Source organism: Silurus aristotelis, assembly GCF_946808225.1.
Source record: "Silurus aristotelis genome assembly, chromosome: 2".
Taxonomy (NCBI): Eukaryota; Metazoa; Chordata; class Actinopteri; order Siluriformes; family Siluridae; genus Silurus; species Silurus aristotelis.
This window is the reverse complement of record NC_139575.1, coordinates 30,002,323-30,017,489: the sequence shown is the minus strand read 5'-3', so window position 1 is coordinate 30,017,489 and position 15,167 is coordinate 30,002,323.

The window sequence follows — 15,167 nt, the reverse complement described above, 5'->3', positions numbered from 1 at the left end:
CAAACATATTTTTCCCAATAAATTTTAAAAACTTAATTTGTCATGTTATGTTTTGAATTATTTCACCTTTTTTTTTTTTTCCAGCTTTTCATGAATTTAAAATTATTATTTTTACCAAACATGGTTATCATGAAACCTTTTTCGTTCACTTATTGCACTTTTTTCAAGGGTTTTCCATTAATCTTCGGTTTATTGCATGCAACAGTCAAGTGTGTGTATGTGTATATATATATATATATATATATATATATATATATATATATATATATATATATATATATATATATATATATATATATATATATATATATATATAGTACAGACCAAAAGTTTGGACACACCTTCTCATTCAAAGAGTTTTCTTTATTTTCATTGTAGATTCACACTGAAGGCATCAAAACAATGAATTAACACATGGGGAATTATATATGGAATTATATACATAACAAAAAAGTGTAAAACAACTGAAAAATGTCATATTCTAGGTTCTTTAAAGTAGCCACCTTTTGCTTTGATTACTGCTTTGCACACTCTTGGCATTTTCTTAATGAGCTTCAAGAGTAGTCACCTGAAATGGTCTTCCAACAGTCTTAAAGGAGTTCCCCGAGAGATGCTTGGCACTTGTTGGCCCTTTTGCCTTCACCCTAAACAGCTTTAGGTCAGGCTTTATATATATATATATATATTATATATATATATCTTAACAATAGCCACTTTAAATCGTTTATGATTTAGCATCACAAACCAATAAAATAGGATGTTCTTTCCTGGGAACATCCTATTTCGGTGATATAAACAGCAAATGAAAAGATAAAGACAAAACAAAAACAACAGATTTCATTTCATTCCGTCCCTACATGCATATAATCCTTCGTCATTACCACTCCAATCGAGGCCTTTATGGCCTGTCTTACCATCGCCATCAAACATGGCAACATACAAAGTACAATTCCAACAATCAATACAAGAATCAATCCTATAACAAACACTCGTGAATCAATTCTTAATTATCTCAAAAAACTTTGTCGGCAGGTATTTCATCTTCTCCAAGACATCATGAGACACTTGTTACTCAGTGCTTGTTCAATATGTCTATAAGCAGTATTATCAGGTATACTGTCAGAACTCAGACCCTGTGCCTGAGCGGATGTTGGTCACGTTTGGTTCTGACCTGTGCTCTTGTTCTCTGCATTGTGTCGTGGAATGACGAGTCTTTACAACTTTGTTGCAGCAGTACTGGAGAGTTTATTGTCACCAACAATCAAACAATTCTGGATGGAATACAGAAATAATCAAAATAAACGTGGCTGCTTCGCCAGCTTTACCACCTCTCCTCAGTATGCACAAAGTAAACTAATAAAACAGAAATACAAATTTAATTAAACAAATTATAAAACATTAGAAGTTACTGTACCTGGATGGAATACAAAAATAATCAAAATAAACATGGCTGCTTTGCCAGCTTTACCACCTGCACAAATCAAATTGCAGCTATTAGCTCACTAGCATCACTAAGCCTAACCAAAGCACATGTTTATTCGGCTTGCTGTACTTATCAAATAAGACGCTTAATCCTCTCCATCCATCCACAAATCACTTTACATATCACATATTACATTAATAACACTTTTAACAATAATATTTGAACACGTTATGAGTGAAATTCAAATGTGTAAAACTTTTTTGCAAGTAATCCCGGGAGAGCACAGCTAACAGCTTACCTCTCCTCAGTATGCACAAAGTAAACTGAGGAGCAGCGCGGGCTTCCTGAATGACGTAGCACAGCTTAATCGCAAGAGAAAACACTTCCGCCAAAAATAGAACTAATTTATTTAAACAGGACATAAAACATATTGAACAAATTAAAGCAAATAAAACAATTAGGAAGGATTTTTTGTGAAATGCATATATTTACATTGTAAATATACATCAGTCACATTCACCCCGCCTTAATTTCACTAAAATCCTGACTGGACTAGACAATGGAAACAATAGAATCAGATTGCTCGTCTAAGTTACTAGGGTCGGAGTCTCCATCTACATCATACATTCGATCGGAACAATCTCCAGCAACCTCATTTGGATTACGGCATTCTGCTGAAAAATCAGATTCCAAATCACTGTCAACAGACTCTTGACCCTCAACTTCTCCGGGTTCATCAGACACCCATCAGATGGTTCCGATGCATCCTATCATCGGAACCATCCCCTTTAGTTGGATCGAACTGTTCCGACATGCAAGGTTTGGTCTCCGCATTCCCAGCACTTGACTGAACATCCTCATCTTGGGTTGGTTCAATAGGTAGAAAGCTGTTGTCCAGAAATAGGTTGCGATGAACCACTTTTGACTTACCCTTCCCATCAATTAATTTGTATACGTTCGCCCTAAGATCCTGTTCCTTTACAGTATAGACATTTGGATCCCACCTATCAGCAAGTTTTTTTCTTTCCTCTCTCACCCTTGTTGGCGAGCAACACTCTATCTCCAATGTTCAAACATAAACCCTTAACCTTTTGATTATAGAAGTTGGCCTGCTTTCTCTGCTCTTTTTCAGTATGTTTCTGAGCTCTGTATGCTGCTTCTCTGAAGTGAGACATTAGCGTTTGCACATAGTTACTATGGTCAACAACCATAGGGTCATGAAACACCTGCCCAAAAATGACATCAACTGGCAACTTTGGGATACGGCCAAACATTAACTGAAATGGGGCGTAACCAGTGGTGTCATGCACCGTGGCATTATACTCAAATGTCAGAGCCTGTATCAGCTCGGGCCATTTTTGTTTCTCCTTGAGAGGCAAGGAGCGTAGCATACCGCCCAAAGTTTGATTGAACTGCTCTGTTACACCATTCCCCATCGGGTGGTATGCTGTAGTGTCTTAACACCAGCCAATTTAAGCAATTCTGCAATGAGTGCACTTTCAAAGTTATGAATCGGTATGAATACGGGTCGGTATGAATACGTGTCGGAAATCCTTAGACGCAAAAAACATGATCCCACAACTTTTTGGCTATCTGTTTCACTTTCTGGTTTGCGCATGGAAAAGCATGAGCCAACTTAGTAAAATGATCAGTAACAACTAATACATCCACGGATCGTTGCTTGCTATCCTCAGCACACCAAAAATCCAAACACACCAACTCCATCGGTACTGAAGTCTTAATGCTCTCAAGAGGGGCTAGAGCAGATGGCTCTGGTTTTGGCCAATACACAACTCTGACAATACTTGACATACTCCCTAATATCATACTCCATCCTAGGCCAATAAAAACATTGTCGAGCTAACTGGAGGGTTCTTGACTGTCCCTGATGTCCAGCAAGATCATGTACACCGTTTAAAGCATTAGCCGTAAGACTTGATGGAATTACAAGTTGGATCTTTTTGAGAGTATTGGAGAGTGTTGTCCAGCGTCCATTCCAATCAGCTCTCTCCTTGATGGTCGTTTTTTCTGAGTCAAAAAAGAAATCACTTTCAAGATTGATAAATCTGACTCTTGATCCTGCCTGATTTTCTCTAAAGGGATTTGCTGAGATGGTATCACACACAGGCGCTACCATATACTGAATGGATTGGATTGTCTGCATGGCCCTCAGCTCGGTTACCCTTTCCCACTGATCATCAAGACCTAAAAGGGTTCTGACTGTATCATGATAATAAGACACTGTATTAGCCAAGGGCGTTACATGGAGACTGTTCACTTGCAAACGAAAAAGTGTCCTAAACCCCATCCTCATCAACACAGTCCGCTTCAGCAAGTAAGTTGCCGTATCTCTCTGTGATAAGCCTATGACTCACTATTGAAAAAGGATCACGGCTCAAGGCATCAGCTACAATGTTCTTGCTCCCAGCAACATGCTTAAGATCAAAAGTGTAAGCAGCAAGCTTTGATACCCAGCGTTGTTCACAAGCATCCAGTTTAGCTTTAGATAGTATATAAGTGAGTGGGTTATTGTCTGTCCTTACCATGAACATGTGTCCTTTTAACCAATGGCTAAAATTTTCCCATACACTCCACTTCAAGGCTAGAAACTCAAGCTTATGTGCTGGATACCTCTTTTGAGAGTTACTTAGAGTCTTGCTTGCGAATGCAATGGGGCGTGCTTTCTCCTCCCCAGCTGGTATCTGTGATAGCACAGCCCCGAGTCCATTTAGAGATGCATCAGTTGACAAAATTAATGGAAGAGAGAAATCAGGATGTGCTAGAACCACGCTCTGCAATAAGCTCTCTTGTAGTTTAGAAAGGTCCACATCACACTCAGGAGTCCAGTCAGTTGATTTCAACTTCCTATAAGTGCCTGCCCTAATCCCAGTTTTGATCTTTGTCTTTCTTTTCTGTCCAGCTGTCAAAGAAAACAACGGTTTGGCTATTGAGGAACAACTTGGGATGAAATGCTGATAATAGAGAATCATGCTCAAAACAGACTTAATCCTTCGGACAGATCCTTCGATCCTCTTCCATGAAGTCCTCTTTTGACAATTTGGCTATGGCTTCAACCTTCGAAGGATCGACAGATACACTATTTTAGTCAATTACGTGACCTAGATGGTTGCTTGAAATGGCACGTTTTTTGGCTTAACTTGAGGTTGTAATCCCTCAACCGTTGAAAGACTATCTCCAGCTTCTTCAACACTGCCTCCTCATCAGGTGAAAACACCAATGAGTCATCCAAATAACACAACAGGCTACTGAAATTCAAGTCCCCAAAGATACATAAAAGATGCTGGACTGTTACACAGTCCCTGTGGCATCCTATTATACTCATGAAGGCCCACTGAAGTTGCAAACGCAGTGTATTTTTTATCTTCCTCAGACATGGGGATGTCTGAAGAAGTCGGAATGTCGGAATTTTTGATCGTGAGCAGGTGGTATCCTACGGTACGGAAGTCGGAATGGACGCTCATCAGTTAGGCAAATGCGATGAACAAAACCTTTGACCTCTCTGTAATCTAGAGCATGTTTAGAGAATACATCATTATAGTTCTCAAGCAGCTGCACAAGCCTGTGTTTTGCTGCATCACTAGCAGAACACAAATCAATGTTGATGTCAGCAAGGTCTACAGCCTTTAGTCTCTGCTTAAGATCACCAATGGCACCAGGCTGATATATACTCTCCGTTGCAGCCACCTGAGCCTGACTATAACCTTGTAACAGTTCAAAATCTTCCACAGCATGACATGGGAATACATCTGCCAACTTACAGTTCTTTTTTAAAGTGATCGGTTTGTCTGAAAGGTTAATAACTTTCAAAGGAACCCAGCGATCTCCCCATAAAAATGTAACGACGCGGCCAATGATAATGTTCCGAGGCATAGTTCGGGAAGAAGTGGCCTCTACAATTACAGTGCTTCCTGGTGACATTGGCAGTATTACTTGGCAACTTTCCTCAAACAAGGTGTTCTTTTTTTGCCACTAATGTGACTGCTTGAAAAAGCTTTACAGTCCCAATCTTATCTGGTGGGTCTCTACCCCTTCAACAGCAAGTATTTGCCATTACATCTAAAAAACGTTTGCATGATGAAGATGGCTCTGAAGCACTGTTAGACAGAGTTCTCCAATGATCACTATTGGCTTTCATTTGACTCATTAGAAACTTCACCACATTGGTTCCAATGATTAAATAATCCTTTTGCTCGACTTCGTATATGCATTTCGGCTTTGTTGCTTTACCTCCACATCCCACTAACATTATTTCTTGTGTCAGTGGTGTGGGCTTCGGTACCACATTATCTCTGAGCATTCTGCTCTCTACTGCTTCACTAAAAGTACAAGCCATGGATCCAAAATCAAAATTTCACATCATTCGGAATTTATCGTTCACATAGACAGGTGCATAGATTAACTCATCAAATACTGATGAGTATTTTTAATGAAATGCATATATTTACATTGTAAAAATACATACATGAAAATTACTAATCAGTTACCAATAAGTCTAAAAATACCAAAGTTTTAACAGCCAGACCAAATGAAGAATCTTCCAGAACCCGGAAGGTCGTCTTGCCTACTCTTAACAGCAAGACAACCCGAGTTCTCCTTACTACCCGTCAGTTACAATGGACAAGTGTGAATTCACGTGGCAAATGTTTCACTTTTTTTCCCCCAAATGTATTTAAATTTACATATAATTCTCTAACTTCTCCTCCTTACTACTTTAGATACACCAATAATTTTGCGAGTTTTTGCATATCCCACCTTTTGCTTACGTATTTTCTGGTAAGTTTATACCTTTTCTTGGTAAAATGCCACCCCTTTCCAGGAGGCCTCATTCACTTCCATACATTTCTAATTTATATGTACCGTAAACATCTGATGGTGAACTTTCCTTCTTGTAAAAAATCCCCTGATCATGCATTTTATCACAAAACAACTAATCCTCCACCGCAATATTCACACCTTTTGTTTTGTTTGCTTGTTTTGTTTTTTTCCTTCCTTGCAAAAATTCCTTTGTCTTTTTAGATACAGCCTAATCTCTTAATTCTGCCTTAGTATAATAAATTTTATTTTCTGCATTCTTAGCTTTGTATTAATTTAATTGATTTTTCCAGTATTCATCTTAGTTTGTGCTATTTCTAAAATTTTTTATCCGTGCAAAATATTCCTATTTTCTCTGATTGCATCTTCACGAACGAGTTTCCTGTTCTGAACTTTTTCTAAATCAAATCGTGCATATATCTTATCTTATGATAGATAGATAGATAGATAGATAGATAGATAGATAGATAGATAGATAGATAGATAGATAGATAGATAGATAGATAGATAGATAGATAGATAGATAGATAGATAGGAAGATTTTTTTTCCTCCTACTTAAGATTCTACTTTGATTATATGCACGTTTAAGGATGGTGATAATATAATGTATGCTGCACTTTTGTGTATATCTTTAACTAATTTTGCCTCTTTAAGCATGATTATTTGATTTTTATGAACTCTCTTCATACACCGAGTTCTCTGCGGAGCTGAGTATTATACTATATTAATGCTGAGTAATGGTTAAATGTATTAAGCTTGGATTTAAACTAATATAAGCAATGTTATATGTTAAGAGGCTTTAATGACATTGTTTTTGATTATTTTTATTTTATTATGCTGGCCTTACCCTAAGCACTGTGAACCCTCATATACAAGATGCAAACCCAGCCATTAGGGAGGCACAAGCCAGTCACCCTTAGTGCCGGTCCCAAGCTCAGATAAATGGGGAGGGTTGCGTTAGAAAGGGCATCCAGCGTAAAGCGTGTCAAATCGAATATGCGGATCACAAATAAGAATTTCATACCGGATCAGTCGAGGCCCGGGTTAACAACAACCGCCACAGGTATCGTTAGCCAACAGGGTACCGGTGGAAATTAGGCTACTGTTGGCCGAAGAAAGAGAAGGAAAGGAGGAAGACGTCTACAGAGACAGCAGGAAAAGGAGAAGTGTAGGAGAGTAGAGGTTCGGGTTGGTACTTTAAATGTTGGTACTATGACTGGTAAAGGGAGAGAGATAGCTGATATGATGGAGAGGAGAAAGGTAGATATGTTGTGTGTTCAGGAGACTAAGTGGAAAGGGAGTAAGGCCAGGAACATTGGAGGTGGGTTTAAACTGTTCTATCATGGTGTGGATGGAAAGAGAAATGGTGTAGGGGTGATTCTGAAGGAAGAGTACAGTAAGAGTGTAGTGGAGGTGAAGAGAGTTTCTGATAGGGTGATGAACATGAAGCTGGAAGTTGAAGGGATGATGATAAATGTCATCAGTGCCTATGCTCCACAAGTCGGCTGTGAGATAGAGGAGAAGGACAGATTCTGGAGTGAATTAGATGAAGGCATGGGCATATGTAGATGAAGGGAACAGAGGTGATGAGGAGGTGATGGGTAGGTATGGTTTTAAGGAGAGGAATGTAGAAGGGCAGATGGTGGTAGATTTTGCTAAAAGGATTTGGCAAAACGAAAGTGGGATCGACAGAGTGATGAGAAAAGTAGGCAGGAGTACAAGGAGATGCGACAGCAGGTAAAGAGGAATGTGGCGAAAGCCAAGGAAAAGGCATATGAGGAGCTGTATGAGAGGTTGGGCACTAAGAGAGGAGAAAAGGATTTGTACCGATTGGCCAGGCAGAGGGACCGAGCTGGGAAGGATGTACTGCAAGTAAGAGCAATAAAGGATGAAGATGGAAATGTGTTGACTAGTGAGGAGAGTGTGTTGAGAAGGTGGAGGGAGTATTTTGAGCAGGTGATGAATGAGGAAAATCTGAGAGAGAGAAGGTTGGATGATGTGGAGTTGGTGAAGCAGGATGTGAATAGGATTAGTAAGGAGTAAGTGAGAGCAGCGATTAAGAGGATGAAGAGTGAAAAGTCAGTTGGACCAGATGACATACCGGTAGAAGCATGGAGATGTTTAGGAGAGATGGAAGTGGAGTTTTTAACCAGATTGTTTAACAAGATTCTGGAAGGTGGGAGGATGCCTGAGGAATGGAGAAGGAGTGTGCTGGTACCGATCTTTAAGAATAAGGGAGATGTGCAGACCTGCAGTAACTACAGGGGAATTAAGATGATCAGTCACACCATGAAGTTATGGGAAAGAGTAGTGCTGAGGATGGAGCCACCAGGTAGGTGGCCAAGGAGGAGGTTTAGGGAAGACATGCAGGTAATTGGTGTGAAAGAGGCAGATGTAGAGGATAGGATGGTATGGAGACGGATGATCCGCTGTGGCGACCCCTAATGGGAGCAGCCGGAAGAAGAAGAAGAAGACAATATACAAGATGCACATGCTATGTGGTTCCTCCCCTAGGTAACCTTTGTACACCGGACAAAAATACCCTGCGGTTTCTAGCCTAGCTAAGCCGCTTGTTGTTGTTAAAATTTTGCACACTTTGCAAAACTGCACCGGTTTATTCTGCAATACTATTCTCCAATAAACCTATCATACTCTTATTACAACTACCTTTATTTTGTTTTTATTATTTTGGTATTCTACTCTATTTTTATAACTAAAACTAGCTAGAAATGCCAGTGAACCATGGGGTCGGGAAAGGCCGGCCGATTAGAATTTTAAAAGGTGACAGTTTAGTAGTTGATGACAGAGTCATTCTCGTTTCTTTGAGTACTGCCGGGAGAACAACAGTCCAGTTTCGGCCTGTTTCAATGCAGGCGTTAGTAACACGTTCCCTAATGGTTCTGTTCATTCTCTCTACCACTCCAGCTGACAATCAATTTCCAAGCTTTTAGCCAAAAGTTGTGTTACTTTAGAAGCAAAAGGTGTGCCGTTATTACTTTCAATCACACTAGGAATACCAAACCTAGAGATGATCTCTTTCGTTAATATCTTTACAACTGTTTTAGCGTTCTCTGTCACGCATGCAAATGCTTCTGGCCACTTACTGAATCTGTCAACTATAACCAACAGATTTCTCAAATTTCCTACTTGTGGCATATGTGTGAAATCGATCTGTAGGTGTTGGAAGGGTTGCTCAGGAAAAGTAAGCACATCATGTCGTACAGGTCAATGTATGTTAGTTTTGCAAATTTGTTATTTCAGATCAAAATGAAAACTGTGTCTATCAAACTGTTCACATTAATGGTACCCAAGAAGTAGCTCTCAGGTTCAGAAAAGGCTGGTGACCCCTGATCTATATATAGGCAATCCCCCTCTTCCAGGGCCATATCTAAAAGATCGGGCCTACAAGAGGTCTCTTGTTTAATGTGTTTAAGGCAATCCTGTGTGTCTTTAAAACCACGAGTCTAGCAGAGTCTAGCAAGTCTAGCAGATCACGCAGAGTTACTAGAGCTGAATGCGGCTGAGAAGAAGGCTTAATGGTTACGTTTTCTGTTGCCAAGAGCGTGATTTCATAACCAGATCTACGTTGTGCTGTCATATCTTTTGTGTTGAGGTTATGTAAAATAGCTGTTACCTGATGTGAGGTGTACAGTATCAAAGAATGTGACAGCACTGTTTTCTCAGCATCCCGGACCATCAGACCATCAGCAGCCACTGCACGCATGCATGAGGGCAACCCTTGTGCTATGTTGTCTAAAGATTTGGAAAGAAATCTGGGCAAAATTTGTCACCATGTTCCTGGGCTAGAATCCCTGCAGCCGTACCACCAGGTTCATGCAAATAAAGGTGAAAATTATGAGTATAAAATTTTATATTTTAATAAAAACTTTTTAAAAACTTTTTTATAAAAGAAAGTCAGATTTTTTAAAAACCATTTGTCATCACATTTTGCAGTGAATATTTGCACTTTCAATGGTTTTTAGTTAATAATGCTTATGGATATGAAAAGTCAAAATAACTTTTAAAAACGATTTGTTTTTCATTGAATTTTTGCACTTTTTTTTTTTTTACAGTTTTCATGAAATTATTCTAATGAATATAAAAATTCACATTTTTAGTTAATTGATGCTAATAAATATGAAAAGTCATATTTTTCACTCTAGATTTTAAAAACTTGATTTGTCATATAACTTTTTTTACAAATTTTTTTTTTTTTTTACAGTTTCTAGTTACATTTTTCCTTGTATATGAAAATTCCTATTTTACCCAAGTATATCATATTCATATAAAAAAAAACATCTTTTTGCCAAACATTTTTCACAATAAATAAAAAAAAACGATTTGTCATGTCATATGTTTTTTAATGAATTATTTCCATTTTTTTTTTTTTTTTTTTTTTTTACAGCTTTTCATTAAAATTTTCCTTTGGATAAACAAATTACCATTTTACCAATTTATTTCACATTCATATGAAAAAATTCTTATTTTTGCCAAACATGGTTATAATGAAACCTTTTTTGTTTACTTATTGCACTTTTTTCAACAGCCTTCCATGATAATATGCTTCTGTATATGAAAAGTTATATTTTACAAATAAATTTTATGTAAAACGTCATCATTTTGTTAATCCATGGTTTGTGATGTGAAAGTTTTTCGTTTACGTATTGCACTTTTTAATGGTTTTTATTGAAATTATGCTTATGAATATAAAAATTCATATTTTCACAAACACTCATATTTTGATGAAAAACTTAACGTTTTTTTAATAAAAAAAATTATGATTATGAATATGGAATTTAATATTTTAATAAAAACAATTTTTTTTTAATAAAAGAAAGTCAGATTTGTTTCAAACCAATAATTGTCATAATGTTTTTGCGATGAACATTTGCACTTTTTGATGTTTTTTAGTTAAATGATGATTATGAAAATTCATAATTTCACAATATCACATTTTCAATGAAAATGTCATATTTTTGTCAAACATGATTTGTATTGTCACCTTTTTGTTTCTTAATATCACTTTTTTAAAGGTTTTCCATGAACATATGCGTCTAAATATGAAAATGTATATGTTCATAATGACTATCATATTTTGTTATGCAAAATGACATATCAAACCCTGGTTTCTCATGTAAATGTTTTTCGTTTCACGGATTGCACTTTTTAACCTTTTCCATTTAATTAATCTTATGAATATGAATATTCATATTTTTACAATAGCAATTTTTATTAAAAACAATTTTTCATGTCACCGTTTTAAACACTTTTTTATAGTTTTTAATGAAATTATTTTAAGGTATCTATAAATTCATATTTTCACATTAACATATTTTTTATGATAACGGTTAACTTTTTCTTATGAAATTTTATTTATGAACATTATTTAAATAAAAACAATGTTGTATTTAAACAATAATTTTTTTTTCAAGCATTTTCATTACATTTTGCATAGATTTTTTGCACTTTCAACAGTTTTTAGTTAAATGATGCTTATGAAAATTCATATATTCACAATTACTCATATTTTTATTAAAAAGTTAACGATTTCTTATAAATGAAATTATGTTTATGAATATGAAATGTAATATTTTAATAAAACCATTTTATTTTATAAAAGAAAGTCAGATTTTGTTCAAACCATTGCCATCACATTTTGAATCTTTGCACTTTCAACAGGTAAATGATGCTTATGAATATGATATAATATCACAATAACTTGTAGAAACTTGAATTGTTATATGACGTTTTTCATTGAATCTTTGTACTTTTTTTTTATTTTTTGCATTTTTCCATTAAATTATTTATTTGAATATGAAAATGTATATAATTTATATGAGAAAAGTCATTTATGTCAAAAAAAGGTTTATAATGAAAAGTTTTTAGTTCACTTATTGCACTTTTAACCAATTTTTGTGAAATGATGCTTATGAATATAACTTGTAAATACTTAATTTGACATTTCACGTTTTCATTGAATTTACACAGTTTTTCAATAATTATTATGCTGATGAATAGGAAAATTTATATTTTACCAATTAATTATATCTTTATTTAAAAAAATAATTTTGTGCTCATCATTATCATGCTGGTTTTACGCTTATGATTTCCAGCGGTTAAGAAGCTCATTCTTGACAGCACGTAGAAGGCTTTGCCAAATATGTGCTGTTGTATCGATTTTGATGAATTATGACTTTATAACCCATTTTCATTAACTTTTTGAAGTTTTCTAAAATTTTTATGAATTATGATTATGAAAATTCATATTTTTGAAATATCTATAATATTTTGTGAGCAATATCATATTTTGGTGAGGAAATGTTTTGTTATATTATATCTCATCATAAACATGTAAAATTCTGATGACCAGATGCATGCTGCTTGTACAAATACGCTTGGTTCGAAAAACCGCTTTCTCTTCGTCCTAGAAGCCTGAGACTTGCGGAATCGCGTTTTCAGCGGATAAGAAACTCATTCTTGACAGCACGTAGAAGGTTTTGCCAAATATGTGCTGTTGTTTTTATTTTGATGAATTATGACTTTATAACACATTTTAAATTACTTTTTGCAGTTTTCTACACTTTTTATGAAATTATGATTATGAATATGAAAATTCATATTTTGGAAATAACTATTATATTTTTGTGAGAAATATCATTTTTTGTGGTCAGGAAATGTTTTGTTATATTGTATCTCATCATACACATGTAAAATTATTATGACCAGATGTATGCTTCTTGTACAAATACGCTTGGTTCTAAAAACCGCTTTCTCTTCGTCCTAGAAGCCTGAGACTTGCGGAATCGCGTTTTCAGCGGTTAAGAAACTCATTCTTGACAGCACTTAGACAGTTTTGCCAAATATGTGCTGTTGTTTCGATTTTTATGAATTATGACTTTATAACACATTTGAAATTATTTTTTGTAGTTTTTATGAAATTATGATTATGAATATGAAAATTCATATTTTAGAAATAACTATTATTTTTTTGTGAGAAATATCATATTTTGGTAGGGAAATGTATTGTTATATCATATCTCATCATAAACATGTAAAAATTATCATGATCAGACGCATGCTGCTTGTACAAATACGCTTGGTTCGAAAAACCGCTTTCTCTTCGTCCTAGAAGCCTGAGACTTGCGGAATCGCGTTTTCAGCAGTTAAGCAACTCATTCTTGACAGCACTTAGACAGCTTTGCCAAATATGTGCTGTTGTTTCGATTTTGATGAATTATGACTTTATAACACATTTTAAATTACTTTTTGCAGTTTTCTACACTTTTTATGAAATTATGATTATGAATATGAAAATTCATATTTTGGAAATAACTATTATATTTTTGTGAGAAATATAATTTTTTGTGGACAGGAAATGTTGTGTTATATTGTATCTCATCATAAACATGTAAAATTTTCATGACCAGATGCATGCTGCTTGTACAAATACGCTTGGTTCGAAAAACCGCTTTCTCTTCGTCCTAGAAGCCTGAGACTTGCAGAATCGCGTTTTCAGCGGATAAGAAACTCATTCTTGACAGCACGTAAAAGGATTTGCCAAATATGAGCTGTTGTTTTGATTTTGATGAATTATGACTTTATAACACATTTTAAATTACTTTTTGCAGTTTTCTACACTTTTTATGAAATTATGATTATGAATATGAAAATTCATATTTTGGAAATAACTATTATATTTTTGTGAGAAATATAATGTTTTGTGGACAGGAAATGTTGTGTTATATTGTATCTCATCATAAACATGTAAAATTTTCATGATTAATCTAATTTTTCTTTTAAAAAAAGTTATATTTTTCTAAGACCAATGTTTTTCATGTAAGTTTTTCGCTTACATATTGCACTATATTTTCTATTAAATGATGCTTATAATTATGGAAATGTATATTTTCACAATAACTATCACATTTTTTTATGTAAAAGTCATATTTTTGTCAAAACATGAACTGCATTGTCACTTTTTTTTAAAGGTTTTCCAATATCATGTTTTATATTTTCACAATTACTCATATTTTTATGATAAAGGTTAACGTGTTTTTTTTTAAATTAAATTATGTCTATGAATAAGAAATTATATATTTTTAATAAAAACATTACATCTTATATACAAAAAAGTAATTATTTTCAAACCATTGTTTGTCATATCACGTTTTTCATTGAATTTTTGCATTTTTTACCAATATTTCATAAAATAATTCTGAAGAATATGAGAATTTATAAGTTCCCAATTAATTTCAAAATATGATTTGTATGGTCACTTTTTTATTTTTTGTTTCTTACTGGCAATTATGTAAAGGTTTTCCGTGAACATATGCTTCTGAATATGAAAATATCATATTTCGTTATGTAAAAAGTCATACCATGGTATTTCATGAAATCTTTTTCATTCACATTACACTTTAATTGATTTATTTGTGAAAATATGAATGTGAATATGAACATTCATATTTTCACAATAACGTGTAAAAACTTTTCATTTCACGTTTTTCATTGAATTTTTGCACTTTTTAACAGTTTGTCATGGAATTATTCTGATGAGAATTAATATTTTTGCTTACATGTTGCATTTTTTTTTTTACTGGTTTCCTTTAAATGATGCTTATGAATATGAAAATTTATATTTTCATTTTATCTATCACATTTTTGATGAAAATGTCATCTTTTTTGTCAAAACATGATTTGCATGGTATTTTTTGGTTTTTGATTTACTTATGGAACTTTTTTAAAGGTTTTACATGATCATATGATTTATATTTTCAGAATTATTCATATGTTTATGGTAAAGGTTAACGTGTTTTATTAAAATTATGTTTTTTTATTTAAAAAAAAAAGTCATTTTTAAACCATTGTAAAGTTTGCGTAGAATTTTTGCACTTTTATTGGTTTTTAGTT